This window comes from Nipponia nippon, unplaced genomic scaffold (assembly GCF_047370975.1).
Source record: "Nipponia nippon isolate SJK-2023a ecotype South Korea unplaced genomic scaffold, ASM4737097v1 scaffold_11, whole genome shotgun sequence".
Classification (NCBI taxonomy): domain Eukaryota; kingdom Metazoa; phylum Chordata; class Aves; order Pelecaniformes; family Threskiornithidae; genus Nipponia; species Nipponia nippon.
Genome location: NW_028262302.1, coordinates 6,529,634 through 6,544,535, shown reverse-complemented (window position 1 = coordinate 6,544,535; position 14,902 = coordinate 6,529,634). Strand labels below are relative to the sequence as shown.

The window sequence follows — 14,902 nt, the reverse complement described above, 5'->3', positions numbered from 1 at the left end:
GCACTGAACAAAGTTATATAACTATAACCACATTTATGTTAGTCTAGCTTATATCTCCAAAGAAACTATGCCGAACTAAGTATGTTATACCAAAGTAATGTTCATGCCAGAACTGTACCAGTTTAACTATACTGGGATTCAAAATCACAGTGAAACCAGTACTCAAACTGCCTGAGACTAATGCAATGAAAACTGGGGCGCACATAAGCTAGAGGGCAGAAGATGCAGTTAGTACAGACATCAGCAGTTTCACATCTGCACCTCAACTTACCTCCGGAAAGAATCTTCTGCTGAAAATTTTGGGCGTTCATGGCCTTCTCAGGTACCTGAGACAAAGACACCTTGTTTCCAATAGCTTTCTCTGTTGTGTTTGACAGGCTTTTTAACTGTACTATACTGAAGCTGCAATATTACTCACCTCTCATTAAATTCCAGGGAATCCACATGCATTAGCAGCATTATGAATGTCCAGAAAGAAGGAAGCTTGTGCCTTACTAGTCACTAGAGAATCTACAAAAGACACTGACCAACCAATGGATCCTCTGATGCACACACAGTAAGATGTGAGCCTCAGCTGAACTCTTCTGTAATTGGGGCATTTGGACAGTCCCTGTCCCATGTCGATTTTCTGGACTCTAATAAGAGTGAGCTCATTCCGCAGTCTTTCCCTAAGGGATAGTAATAAGGTCTTCCTCTTCTACCTGCCACCTATTTCATGAAACTTGTATGAACTTAATACCTTTCAGACTTCTGACTGGGTGCAAAATGTGTTTGAAATTAGGTAACAGGTTCAAAAGTTACACAAACCCACCCAGTGCAATCACATATGCAATATTCCCTTAGAAAAGCAGGCCACACAATAAATCCAAGCTAAACTGACAAGGCATTTTTCTAAGGAACAAAATGTTGCAATATAACCTGTATTTCATTTTCTTTAAAACAAAACAAAACAAAACAAAACAAAGCCAACCAAAACAATCAACCAAACAAAAAACCCCACCCCACTTTTAAACCAAAAAGAGCTGGATCTGGAATCAGGAGCCCTCACCTGTGCAGTGCTCATCTTCATCCTGCTTCACTCTTCTTGTGCTGCCATACCTCTCCTTGCTGATGAGCATATCCCACCTCAACCCTGCTCTGCCTTGCATGCAGCATAGGAATAGGGCAGGCAAGGGCCCCGTGGGTGCTCCTGGATTCTGTGACTGGTGGCAGATTTAGGGACAACAGTTTTCTTGGCCCCCAGCAAATGTGCATGGGCTAACAACGATCTTTCACATGCTGATAAATTGTCACTGTCGTGCACAAACCTCTGGAATTGAAAGCCAAGTTATCCTTCTAGATTTAGTCCCTCCTTTTACCAGTTTCTCTGTTTCAAACCACCTCTGTTCATTCTGGATCTCTTAGGGAACTTGAGGATTTGAAGTGATGCTGCAACCTGGATAGCTTTTTTCCTTCTGTGCTGTATTACTCCAAAGAGGCTGGGTAGGTCTTCTGCATGCTCAGAATCCAACTTCCTACTAGACAGGTTTCTTGGAAGAAAATGCAGCAGACAGCTGTGTTCTCTAGAGTCAGATCTCAGGATAAATAGGTCTGGATTGTGTTGGTCCCGTATGAGGTATCAATGCTATGTCTTTGTCTTATCACTCCACTCCTCCCCCTTCACAAACCCAAAACATTTTCTCTGAATAATCACAACTGCACTGATTTCTTCCCTCTGCAAGGGAGCCTGGAGCCTGCACTGATATTTTTAGGTAACCCACTTGCTCAGTTTTCTTTCCCCTCTGTGAATAGATCCTTCACTTATTCTAACTCATACTGCCACACACATTCCTTGTCTCTTTCTTGTTCTGTCACTCTCTCAGAACTGTAAAGGCAGCACCTACTGCTTATATACAGGGCTACACTACCACTTTATGCTGGTTTTTGTGTCTGGGCTCTCCCAGGACTGTACACACTATGACCAGAAGTACAGAGCTAGAGACCACAAGGAGACCTTGATAAGAGTAGTGAGTGGTTGAAGTATTATGTAGGAAGCCAAGCAAAAATTCCTAGTATTTTTATGATTATTTATCAAAGCTGATAAAGATCCCATTCCAAAGGAAGCGGGTAAGAGACCCAGCCAGCAAAGGAAGGTAACCTACAACTGGAGAAGTTTCTCATCCAGATTCTCTCCTGTTCCATAGTGACAGTTGGCATAAAATATCACTACTCTGACATTGGCTTTGGTGCCAAGTTTGTGGAAGTATGAACAACAAAGCCAGTGACAAGGCAGGAGAGCATCAGTCAGTCCTTGTGTGGCTGTGTCCAACCCACGCTGCTGCTGCCTCAAAGGAGTTTCCTCTTAAGTTCTAACCATACCCTGGTTTCCCGTTCTTCCGTCTTCTGCTTTGGGAATCTTAGGAATGTCTTTTTACACATACCTCTTCTTTCAGACTGTGCTTTGTCCTACCCAACTGCTTTTTTTCCTCATGCTTTCCATTCTCATTCCCAGTCTTTCCGTTTCCCTTTCCTTTTTATTTTGGCCCACAAACAATCCCCTTCCCCAGCATGTCAACAGCAGTGGGAAGTAACCTAATTAATAGTTCCTTGATAGCCTACCCCACACATGCACACACCCATCCCCCCAGTATCCCACTGGCAATTCAACAGCCCTCTCTAAAGAAAGGAAAATATTTCCATACTAATTAATAACAACATTGGGTATTTCTGGGCGGAAGGATCTGGGATTCCCATCTGGGCCTAGATCTCTCGAGCTGACAGAGCAATTGTAACTCAAAGCACATTTCCTTTTCCAAATCCTTGTGTCATTAACTGTTTACAGTGCTCTCTGTATCAAACATCTTTGTCAGCCTGGCTTGTACGTTAGCTGGTATCTTTGCAATTGAGTTCAGGATTAATTCCTTCAGCACTCAGCCTGTGTCTCTCTTTCAGCACATGGCAGTTGCTCATAAACCTACATTGCTTCCCTTCTCTCTTCTCCAGCAGGATTCACACGAGCCAAGGACTGTTCCATGCTGTGGTTCTCAAAGGACACAGATGATACTAGATCCATTTAAAATGTCTCTGCTGCTTGACATCCCCTGACATCTGCTTCACTGTCTTTGTTTCTGCCACAACTACCTGTAAAAAAATCAAGCTCTGTTTTTGAAGTGTGTCTGCAGAGGAGGAGTAGTTCTCAGTGTTGACTGATCTACAGCACCGATTTTTTCTGTATGTAGCAGGATAGTCCCACTCCTGTCTTCCTTCACACAGGAGAAGGGAAAGGTAGGAGAGGACTGTGTTAAGAGATGGGCTTCTAGAGAAGAGAGGGAGCATATGTGAATTTTGCTATCCCATCCTGGAATCACCAAAAAGGGAGAGTTGTGTCTCCTGCCTCTAGAAGTGACCTGAGACAACGTGACTATTTGCTGCTTCTGCATCCAGCCCAGCAAAAGAATGAAAAGCAAATAAAGAAAAGCATGTGAAACACTGGTACTTCTGAAAAAATGCAAAAGACAGAGCTCTTCCCAGTGAGAAAAAACAATAGAGGTCCTATACCACCTATCAGCTCCTTAAAGCTATAACAAATAATCAAGAGTGTTTCCTAGAAGACCTATACAGATAGCACTGTGTTGGGGGACACCAGTATTGAGGCGAGACTCCCAGACCCCATCCCACACATTGGAGGACAGCAGGCTGTCCTTAGGGACTGTTGAAACAGCAGAAACACCAGCAGCAGCTACAGAAAGGTTCACAGCAAGCAAGAAGCGGCCCACAAACATGGGTCGTTCTCCTACACAGAGTGAGCTGGAAAAATACTTTCAGATAAGCATTTATATAATAAATGCACAAGAAGCACATTTACTAAGCAATGGGACAGTGAAAAGCATCTTCAAAACAGACTAATAAGGAAGGAACTGTAAAACTGAAAAAAGAAGGGAGATAAGCAAGGTGTCTCCACTTATTCTGTCCCTGCAGTGCTGCCTGCCCAGCCTCCGCTGTGTCACATACTCCACGTGTCTATTTCCCATGCTGGCCTTCTTCTGAAGAGCCTTTTATGCCCCGGCTGCTGCCCAAGCCTCGCTGCATCCCCACGGGCGCCAGTGCCTGCCTGGCCACAGTCTTGCCCAGTCTCCCCCATCACCACAAACAACCATCCTTGTACAGCAAAGCCTTGTACAGTGAAGCACACGTTTCCACCCACAGGGCTGAAAGAAGGAAGGATGGAAGGAACGAAGGAAGAAAGGATCCCTCTTAAAGGAGGGGGAAGAAGGATGGAGACAGAGGCAAATAGGAGGGAGACTGAGAGGGGCCATAAATTCCCTTCTAATTCCAAATAATTCCGATTACACGGATGAGTAGTTTTCAATCAGAAAGATAATCTCAAAGATAGATGGCAGGATAATTGCTCGTCGGCGCGACGTAAATATTGTGTCGTTTCTATTAATCTCAGCGAATCGGGTGTCAGGGTTGTCACTCATTCATCAAAACAAATTAAAAAAAAAACATATTAAAAAAAGAGAGAGATGCTGGAGGGAGGGGGATGTGTATCCAATAAGCAGCTGAAGGCATGCAAGGTAATGAATGCTGCTTACATGCTGTTTGTATTTTTTGGTTTATAAAAGCTAAAGGTAACTCAGGCAGTAGGTCTTTATTAACCTCTCCGTAGGGACTGCAAGGGGCACTGCTGCACGCAGAACAGAGCAAGAGGGCTGCAGAATGGGACTGTGGCTGCACAACAGGGGGAAGGAAGTGGACAACATGCCCTAGATATTGGGGCTGAATAGTCTGGGCATTAACAACAGGCAGGAGGTAGTGCAGAATCGCAGTACCTGGGAGAAAGGACATGGATCACAGCATAAAACAAAGGTAGTGCCTCCATCTGCTACATACAGGAGTGGGCAGGGAATGGAGAGTGGTGTGGGGAGGCTGGCAAGCAGGGCACACTGTACTCCTTGGTGCGATTTCCCCACTGGCTGCAGGATGTCAGCATGTCTCTGCTCCACTGCTATATCCCCTGTCTCCCTGGCATTGCATCCCCAGGCATTGTGTACCCTCCTCTCCCTGCCCTTGCAACCTGCCTGGCCTCAGGCACCATCCTCACAGAGCAAGTACAGTCCTTTAGTCCCCTAGCCAGTCACTGACTAGTGTATTGGCATAGTTAATTTCTGCTGACCCAGCAGAACCCATCCCCCCAGCACTCTCCCTCTCTCCTGGGACCCTTCACTTGCCTGGGAGAGTGCCCTGGTCTGGGACCTACAGGTAACAGCTTGGGTCACACACTGTTGACCACACAGAGAAGTTCCTTGGGAAGACCCTCATCCCGCTCTGATATCCATTTCCTCAGGGCTGACACCTCTCTCCCCAGGTTAGGAGCCCTAGCCTTAGCTTCCGCACATGGGATTTTCTCTAGTGGCTGCTGGGCTGAAACTACCACTCACATCACACAGCTGGCACAGGTTTACTGGTAGAGATCAGGTTGGATCAAGCAACCTCAAAGAAAAGGCTCCCCATACAACTTTCTCCTTACCCAAGGGCATAGTCACATCTTTCCAAGAGTGGAAAACTTCTGCTAGGCAGTAGCCTCCAGCCATACCATCTTGTGCTGCAACCCACAAGAGCTGGTGAACCAGTCAAGGCTAGATAAGCATTTGGACAAATCACTTCCCCAGTAAACTCAGCCATGGGCAGGACACAGCTCCTAACTGCGCAGGGAGGTTCTCCAAGCCAGGATTGTTTGAGCCTGCTGCTCACTGTGATGTGACAGGGAGCCTTTTCAGTGCATCGAGATCATCTACAATCACTGAAGTGGTGCTCTTTGAACAAGTCACCTCGGTTTGCTGTTGCCTATGTAGCATTTTTGTGGGGCTTGAAGAAAACTGTTCCTTTCCCTGCCTGCAGCCTGGAGCGGCCAAAATGCTGCCTGAAGCTTGTGCTTTGACTGACATGTTGTAAGTACTTTGGGATGAAAGAAATGCAAAGGTATTATGTTTTTAGACCAGACTTAGTTTGTCAACTAAGACAAGTTTTGCCCTCCTCAACTCCAGGAAGAAGCTGACCGGCTTTGGCTGTAAGTTAGCTTAGTGCTTTGCAAACAGCCCGCTAACACAAGGACCTGAACCAGTGCCCAGGGGCTGTCTTCGCTAAACGGATTTGAAAAATGCTAATATTTCATCCTTGGCCACGTCAGTGTTCCTGTTCATTTACTGCTGTTGTTTGCTAAGTGAACTTATTTATTTAAAAAGCCATTCTATGGGTAGCTCCTGTTGAAAGTTGGAAACAAATTCCCCATGGATGTCCTCATGCCAGGCTATGGCAGAACTGGTCCCAATGTAAGCCAAGAATCATTAGGATTGAGTGCTGTTCTCACTGCACAGTCCTCTGGGACAGAGGGAGCAGGGAGACTTGTCCCAGCAATACTTTTAACCTGTCAATCCAGCCAGCAACGCAATATCCTCTGGGGATTTCAGCTGCTTCTGTGATCCTGCCTTATCTCCCTACATCCCCCGGCGCGCCCGCCACTCGGTGAAATGTCACTTCGCTCTCCCCTTCTTCCAAGATGGAAGTGAACTTGTGTGCCTGGCAGGGGGGCTGACAGACATGAGCTGAAAGGCTGTCAAGGACCCACTGAAAAGCGGGTAAGCCACACTGTGTCGGATTTCGGGGTCTAACACTGCAGCGTTCTGTCTGCTCTCAGGCTAGCTCTAAATGGAGCCTTTGATAGGCAGCCAGGCAGCTGTCATCACAGGGTCAGCCTCAGAAGCAGAAGGGTATGAGCACCTGGGAAGTCCATGCCAGGGAACAGAGAATAGCAGCAGTATTGTAAGGCTGGGTACTGCAGGGAACCAGGAACACTGGAACGGGGGGAGAGTCAAGCATCAGACAATGAGATACACCAAGTGAATCCATCCACAAGCCCTGGAGAAACCTCGGTTCCACAATGACTTCTCAGAAGTGAAGTTTCCCACAAAACTAGCCTCCTACTAACTCCTCAGTGCTCATTTCCCTCTAAGAAATTAGCCTAAAGGAGACTTCTCAAGGGGAAAGAGTGCAAAGGCAATTATCTTCGATAACCGCTCAAAGTCATTTCCCGCTTCCCATCGGTGAGGATTGTAGTAGCCTTTGACTTCCCTGTGGCTGGAGTCAGGGCACCTAAACATGACCTGATGCTTGAGAAGAGTATGCCTCCTCCCAGTATGTCACAGCTTTCCCAGTGAGCACCTGGATGGGTCCCTACTACAAAAGACTGACCTCACCCATCATGGATGTGAGGGAAGAATAAAATGCCACACTGAAGGGGATCTGCATGATTCCCTTACTCAAGGGTCTGATCCCTACACCTGTGCAAGCAGGAGTTACAATTATGAGCTTAATTAATTACAACCATACATACATAATTTATTTACAGCTAACAATTAAGCCAGTTCTCTCATTCTGGAACAAGAGTTGGCCCTTTGCTTAGTGAACTTCTTTCAAGGTACCTCTGAAACAGGTTGGCGAGGTAACCAGCTCAGGACCTTCAGGTAACGCTTTTTTTCAGAGACACTCTTGGAAAACCAGCATCTGTGGAGTGAAAGTTCTGTCACAAATGAGAAATTGGATGAAACTGAAAATGTTAGCAAAGAATGAACAGCTAGTCTTCAGCACAAGACCAGGCCAAAAGCTCAGTCACATCAGGGTCTATGCTAGGACTATTGAGTGACCTATTATAAGTGACCTGCAAACTGAGAAGAACAGGTAGAAAACTGCAGATGACAGCCTTGTTTAAATTAATGAAGGTAAAAGTGGACTGAGAAGAACCTCAGAGTGACAAAGCTGGATAGAAAGGCAGAGGATTGTGGGCGAAATCCAGCGCCAGCCAAAGCCAGGCAATGTAGCCTGCCCTCAGACAGCACTTCCATAGGGCTGGAATTTCCAAATGAATACAGGAAACATAGACAGTTCAATGGAAATGACCTTTCACTCTACAGTGGCGGCAAGGAAAAAATAAAAAGCAGGGAATAAAAAAAAAAAAAAAGGTACTCATTCAGATACACCAGGAAGGAAATACTAAGCGATAATGGATAGGAATTTTTGTCCGTATGTTCTGTGCTCTAAAGTAGCATTATCTCTGAATGCTGGAGGAATCTCTTACGGGAAACATCTCTGCCTTCTTTTTCCTTCCTTAGATACTACCATAAAGAGCAGAAGGGAACAATGCCCTCAGAGAGAGCTACCATTGTCAGTTAGCACTGAGTATTTTCTGGAAGAGAGCAGAAACAGGAGTGCAAAGCTGGGAGATAAAAGTGCCTGGAGAATATAGAATATATGAAGCCACATTAACTCATGGAACTTACCCCCACCAGGTAGCACTGAAGATACAGATTAAGCAGGATTAAAAATAGGATCAGATCGGTATATGAATTATGATGTGATCTATACAGGCTCTCCAGTCCTCTGTTCTCTTACTGACAGCACCGAAAACTTGCTGCAAGAACCTCATAGTAGTTTGGGACAATCTATCTCCTCTCGTAAAATTATCATCCTGACAGTCAGAGATTCAGTTAAAACTCATAAGCTCATAAGACTCTGAACATCAGAGAATAATGGTGCACCCAGCCCCACATCAGTGACTGCATGCCAGCTGAGGGAGCCTCCCACAGGCTTTATGGATAAATTGGGTGGCGACTGCTTGGCCTAAGTGCCTGATTTGTGTTTAGGCTTTGTGTGCCAACACAATAGCTGTTTCTATCTCTAAAGTTCCTACAGAAAGAGATGAGAACTGTACGGAGCTGTCCCTGAGCCTGCCAATGCACCACCAGCTGGACCCTTGGAGAAAGGGCAAAGAATATCCAAAATTGGAAGCTGAAGCCAACCTCAAACTAGCAGAAAGAGGGGAAAAAAAACCAAAACCTTACCCTCAAACTCGACTCTTCTGGAGCATCAGCGACCCTGGGAAACAGGACTTGGGAGCAGGGAGATAATTGATGCAAACTGGTGTGTAACTAACTTCTATGCTTCTACATGTCACCCCACTTAGCTCCATTTCAAGTGCTGGATGTCTCCTTTCAGCGTAACACCCCTGCACCACGTTCTCTCCAGACCTCCCTCCTCTGCCTGTCTAGATGAGGAGATAGGTGTGGACACCAGAAGCTGCAGCAAGATAAGTCTGCCTTGTTGCCCAGAGGCAGAACAACTGTTCTGGCCATGTGAACCCAACTTGCAGAGGTCAGGCTGGAAAGCACTGCAGGGTACAAAAAGCCATCAAAGGAAAAAATGATAAGCTTCCTTCCCTTCTTACATTTCCCAGTTCTGCCTCACCCTTCCATGACCTTTACAGACTGGCAACCCACTACCACTGAGATCCCCCCTCTTGCACACAGCGTTTCCCACAAGATGCAACAGCCCAGGACCAGCCAGCCCCACCATTTGGTGGCTGGCCCAAACACGGCCTGAACTGAGTAGCAGTACCTCATTGAGAGCTCGTTGTAAAAGTGGTTCTTGGCCCTGTCAGAATCAACGCTACCCTACAAAACAGTTTTAATATATATTCCCTTTAACCTTCTCGCCTCTCCCTGCTGCACTGAGGATGGGACAGGCACAGCAGAACCTCTCCAGACTGGTGAGATGCATGGTACAACCTCACCCTGAGGAAAGGTAATTCACTTCCCCTCAGCCTCTACCAGCCTCACCTGAGCACTACGAAGGCTGTGTAGAGACTTCATCACTGCTGTGACACCTCTGGGGGCATCCATGACCCCGTTTACTGGGAAGCCCCCATGCAGAGTAGCACAGCACTCATGGCACCCAGCTGTGAGAGAGACATGCAGAACTACTCTTCAAGGGATGGATTTTCAGAGTCCTCTCACATCATCTGACTGTCCAAAGTTGCCACCTACGGCTGGTGGGGGGTGTAGAGGCATGTTTACCACATGTCCCAGCTGAACAGGAATGTCAGGGGCATAAGGAAGCACAACCTGCAGCAATGGCCCAGCACAGTCCAGTCTGACAATGAGGCAGATTCGCCAGCAGCACAAGGGGTGAATGTTAACCTCTAAGAGCCCTACTGCTCCCTTTTCTCTCTCAAATGCTAAATAGACAAAACACAAAGCTAGAGTCCAACGTCCCAACAAAAAACTGGGACTCCCAGGCCTGAGCCTGGCTCACTCACATTAACACCTCCCTGGCACCAACCTCATTACTTTCCTGCTCCTCTTTCTCTATCAGAAATTTCCCTGGGGATGGTGTAGACCAGGAGGCCATGTCTGAGCAGCTCTCTGGAGATGCTGGGAGGGGAACACTGAAGAAGGCCAGAGCAGGTTGGTTATATTGCATTTGGTTATTGATTCCACTCATTTCCTCCCCTGTCATTCTCCTGCTCCTGCACTGCAGTAAAATCCTTTTGCTCCCACCCTTGCTTCCCATTCAGATCCCTTCTGACACTGTGATTAGCTGCCTTGGCCTGAGGACACCCTAAAGATGAAGCTTCTTACAGAGAACATGGGTACTCTGCTCCAAAGCATGCCCACTGACTCAGCTGGGTGCATATAGTGCTTCTGACCACTCTCCCACTGGCTCATCCATTCACACTCATACACAGTCTATAGGCCATATCCAAACCTCACCGAAGCCTCTGGGAGGCTTTCCACTGACTTCCACAAACAATGAGTCAGACTAATTTTTCCCTCCAAGGAGCACAGTCTTAGGATTCCCCCAATGGGAATTCAGACGCCAAATGAATACCCTCACGTGGCTGCACCTCCTTCTGGCACTATAGTCTTTTAGGTTTCTCCTCTCCACATGTCATGGTAAAAGTGGTTTTCTTTTACTGGTACATGTCTCGGCAGCAGGGACCTTTATTTCTTACCTTTGTTCCTAATTTCAAATCGCTTTGCAGGAATTACAGTGCTCCCAATTTAGTATCCTTTGCAGATTTAATTAATGGTCTGTTTACCTCCTCTTCCACATATCTAATGAAAAGGATTAATCATACCAGCTTGAATGCTGATCCCTGCCCCACCTCACTGGCCATTTCAGGCTATTAAACACCAGGTTTTCAATGGCAAAGACCAGATCTTTCTGTCTCAAGCTTACATGATTCTTTTACAGTCATCATCATACTTTGACCAGTTTTAAGTTCCCAGTCCCTCTCCTATTTGGAGAACAAACGCACACTGCTAATGGGATTTCATATAGCGGAAGCAAATGCTTCATCAGCACTCAGATGCATGTAAAATATCAGACAAAGAAAACATGAGTGAATAAGCAACAGCAACTGAAAGCCAAGAGCGCTTGCCCAACCTGGTTTGTTCTCCATACTATCTCTACAGATGTCATTACCTGCTCTCAAGAACTCCATATCATTCCTTTCTCCTTTCCACCTCAGTTTCCAAGGAGATATGTCCAAGAACCCCAATGCTTCCACCATCCCTATCAGCCATCCCTATCCCTTACTTCCAGCCTCCCTTGAGCACATTTCTCCTGTGAATGTTCTCTTACACAAAAGCTACAGGAAGGAAAAACAAGGATACGTGCTGAAGAGCTCAAGAATTTGTATAAAAGTGTCTGCAGCAGCTGCAAGTACTTGCATTTCCACATGCAGGCATGCCAGTGGATGTAAGGGTCACATTCTGCCCCAGAAAGGCTCTCACTGCAAATACTCCCATTTAGAAGATGGAGCACATGGAAATCCCCCTTTCCCTCTGGGAAAACACTAGGAGTAGGACAGCTTCTCAGCAGAGCTACTTCTGTCACTTGAGGCCACTGCAGGTGAGCTGACAAAAACAAACCAACATCTGATACTGGGCTGAAACCTGCCCTCTTGCCCTGAGGCCAGCAGCAGATCAAAAGAGGTGCTCCCAATGGCCACCTCTTCCCCTCTCTCAGCCTTATTTCCCTTCTCCTGGCCTGCCAACAAGGGAATTGTCTCTCTAGACTTCTTGCAAGATGGAAGTGGACACAGAAAGCTCTCAACATACAGAGGAACTTCACAGCTTCGATTACAACTGCTGTGTTTAAGCTGCCTGTGGATCACTAATCACAACGCTGACAGGTACACCTCAAGAGGAATGAGACCAATGCTGCAGCTCTCTCACTCTGAGGCATGCAAAAAACCATGCATTTATTTTTATCTGAACTTCTCTTAAGAAAGAGGGCAGGGCAAATGTGTCCTTCTAATGTGCATGACATTTGCTGGGGTTGGAGTACAGGTCCATTTTCTTCCTCAAGGAAGGGGAGAGATACAGAACAGACAGCATGAGGGCAGATGCCCTCCCTCAGTGAGAGGCAGAGTGACACTGCGTGGAGTTGCAGGGAAAGGGCTTTAAGGCCCCTGAATTGAATCCCTCAGAGATCTTCATTTCTGTGAAATAAATGTACTCACACAGAGCCTGTGATTAGGGAACAAGTAGCAAACCCTCAGCTTCGTCAGTCATTGCTTAAAGGTCATGAGAAAACCCACCATGTGCTCTGCCCACCATGCTTCAGCATTGCAGCTGAGTTACCCTGCCCTTTGTTCCATTCCACCTCTCCACTAGCACCTCCATGTCGACTAAACCCCACCTCTGAGATTCCACCTCCACTCCAACCTGCATCTTAGCCCTTCCTTCCTGGCTTCTCACGTCCCTTGGTAGCAAATCTGAGGCAGCCAGAAAGTTCTGTCACCCCATCCATGCACACTACCAGCTAATCTGTGCTGGCTGTGAGCTGACTAAGGAAAAAGCAGCTGAACGCAGCTGACTTTACAGACTATGGGTTTCTCTCTGACCTATATCTTCCTTCTGATCCATTTTCAAAAGAGGTCCAAAATCCAATAAATTAGGGCCAGTCAGCCTCACCTGTGCCTTTGGGAAAATGATGTAGTGAGTTACCATAGAACGTATTTTGGGCACATGAAGGAGAAGGTGGTGATTTGGAACGGTCAGTGTGGCTATTCCAAGGATAAATCATACCTGACCAACCTGATTCTGTTCTATGATAAAATGATGGGACTTGTGGACAAGGGGAGAGGAATGGAAGCCATTTACCCTGACTTCAGCAAAGCATTCAACACTGTTTCCCAGAATGTCTCAAGTTTGGTATAAAGCTATTATGAGTGGACTATCAAATGGGTTAAGAACCGATTGGATAATCAGGCTCAGAGGGCAATGTTTATACGCTACCTGGAGGCCAGTAACAAGATGTATGCAGGGGCGTATCCTGGGACCTGTCCTGTTTAACATCTGTATCAATAACCTAGAGGCTGCAACAAAGCACACTCTTACCAAGTTTGCACTTGACACCAAACTGGGGGGACCAGTTGATATGCTCAAGGCAGGGCTGCCATCCAGAATGGTCTAGACAGGCTGCAGGAACTGGGCTAACATGAACCTTATGAAATTCAACAAGGACAAATGCAATGTCCTACACCTTGGAAGAAATAATCCACTGTGACAGTACATACTAGGGACTGCCTGGCTGGGTAGCAGCTCTGCTGAAGAGGACCTGGGGGCCTGATAGGTCGTAAGCTGAATATGAGCCAGCAGTATGCCCTGGCAGCAAAACCAGCCAACAGCACCCTGAGCTGTATTCATGGGACCATAGTCAGTAGGTTAAGGGATGCAGTTATTCCACTTCACTTGGGGCTTGTCAGGTTCTATCTAGAACATGTTGTCCAGGTTTGGGGCCCCAGTACAAGAGAGAGATTGATAAACTGGTGCAAATTAAATGGAGGGTGAGCAAGGTGGTCAGCAGGCTGGAGCATTTGCCCTGTGAGGAGAGACTGAGGGAACTGCTTGTTTAACCTGGAGAAGAGAAGGTTTTAGAGGGACCTAACAGCAGACTTTCAATAAGGACCTTATCAAGAAGACAGAGACAGGCTCTTTACAGTGGATCATGGGTTGGCAATACACAACAGATACAAATGGAAACAAGAGATGTTCAGACTGGATAGAAGAAAATGCTTTTCCAGCACAAGGACAGTCAAACATTGGAATGAGCTGCACAGACAGGCTGTGCAACCTTCAGTTTTGGCGGCTTTCAAGATATAACTGGATAAAGCCCTGAGCAACCAAGTCTGAATTCAGTGTTGACCCCGCTTTAAGCATGGGACTGTACCAGAGATCTCCTGACATCCCTTCCAACCTGAATTATTCTGTAATTCAATGATTCTATAAACAGACTGCAGAAGACGTTCATTTCTTGCAGAGGTATTTCTGGAGTAGAAGGAGCAGGTACAGAAATGACAGGACCTGGCTACCACTCCCCACCAGCTCTGCAGCTACTGCCTCTGCACAACAGCTCTCCTCATAGAGAGAGATGGAATAGATGGGCCAGGGCCCCTGAGAGAGAAAAACAGCTACTGGCATACATCTAAGGTGAGGAACCTGACCCTGACCACTGCCAGACCCACCAAAGCACAGCCATTTTTTCTAGTACCAGTGAGGGAATGGTTCATGGCTTCTCGGAAGTACCACTGACCAGTCTGCCAGCAACAGCAGAGCACTCTGAATACAGTGTGCTGTAGAAGAAGTACCAACTTCTCCAGTATGTCTCTCCATAGGAATACAAATCCTTCAGAAGAAAAGCCCTAAAAGACGATTTGTACTAACAAATATGCAAAACTATTTCCATGGGAGCAAACTGAAGTGGGCTCTGAGCAGAGCTGCATCACAAAGAAATTGGGGCAGTTTATTGCCCCTCAGTCTTCACATCTTTAAAAAAATGTTATTTTCCAGTAACATACACATACAGCTCTCTCCTCAAAAACTAAATACTAGAATAGGAAGAATGTCCTTGTCTAGGCCTAGATAGTTGGAGAAATGGCAGAAATCTGTAGCTAGTAATTCTCTCTAAAACAGGAAGGACACAGGATGGCTCATGCCATATATCTTATGATGGAGGAGATCCTTTGTTCTTTACAATCAAGCAAAAGATGAGGAAATATCTGTTGAAAATAAAACCTTCC

At 46.3% G+C, this 14,902-nt stretch overlaps 1 protein-coding gene across 3 annotated transcripts in view; it reads right to left on the bottom strand.

Annotated features, from left to right (window-relative positions):
- Positions 1–2,754, bottom strand: part of ESRRB (estrogen related receptor beta) — a 148,258-nt gene extending 145,504 nt beyond the window's left edge. The window contains exons 1-2 of one of the 3 annotated variants that reach the window (XM_009474487.2): positions 1,049–2,754; positions 272–326 (exon numbers count right to left, since the gene is read on the bottom strand). The gene's annotated coding sequence lies outside the window, so the exon portion shown is untranslated. The remainder of the gene's footprint in view (positions 1–271; positions 327–1,048) is intronic. The other 2 variants (XM_087747380.1, XM_087747379.1) reach the window with 2 other exon arrangements.
- Positions 2,755–14,902: the final 12,148 nt, after the last annotated feature.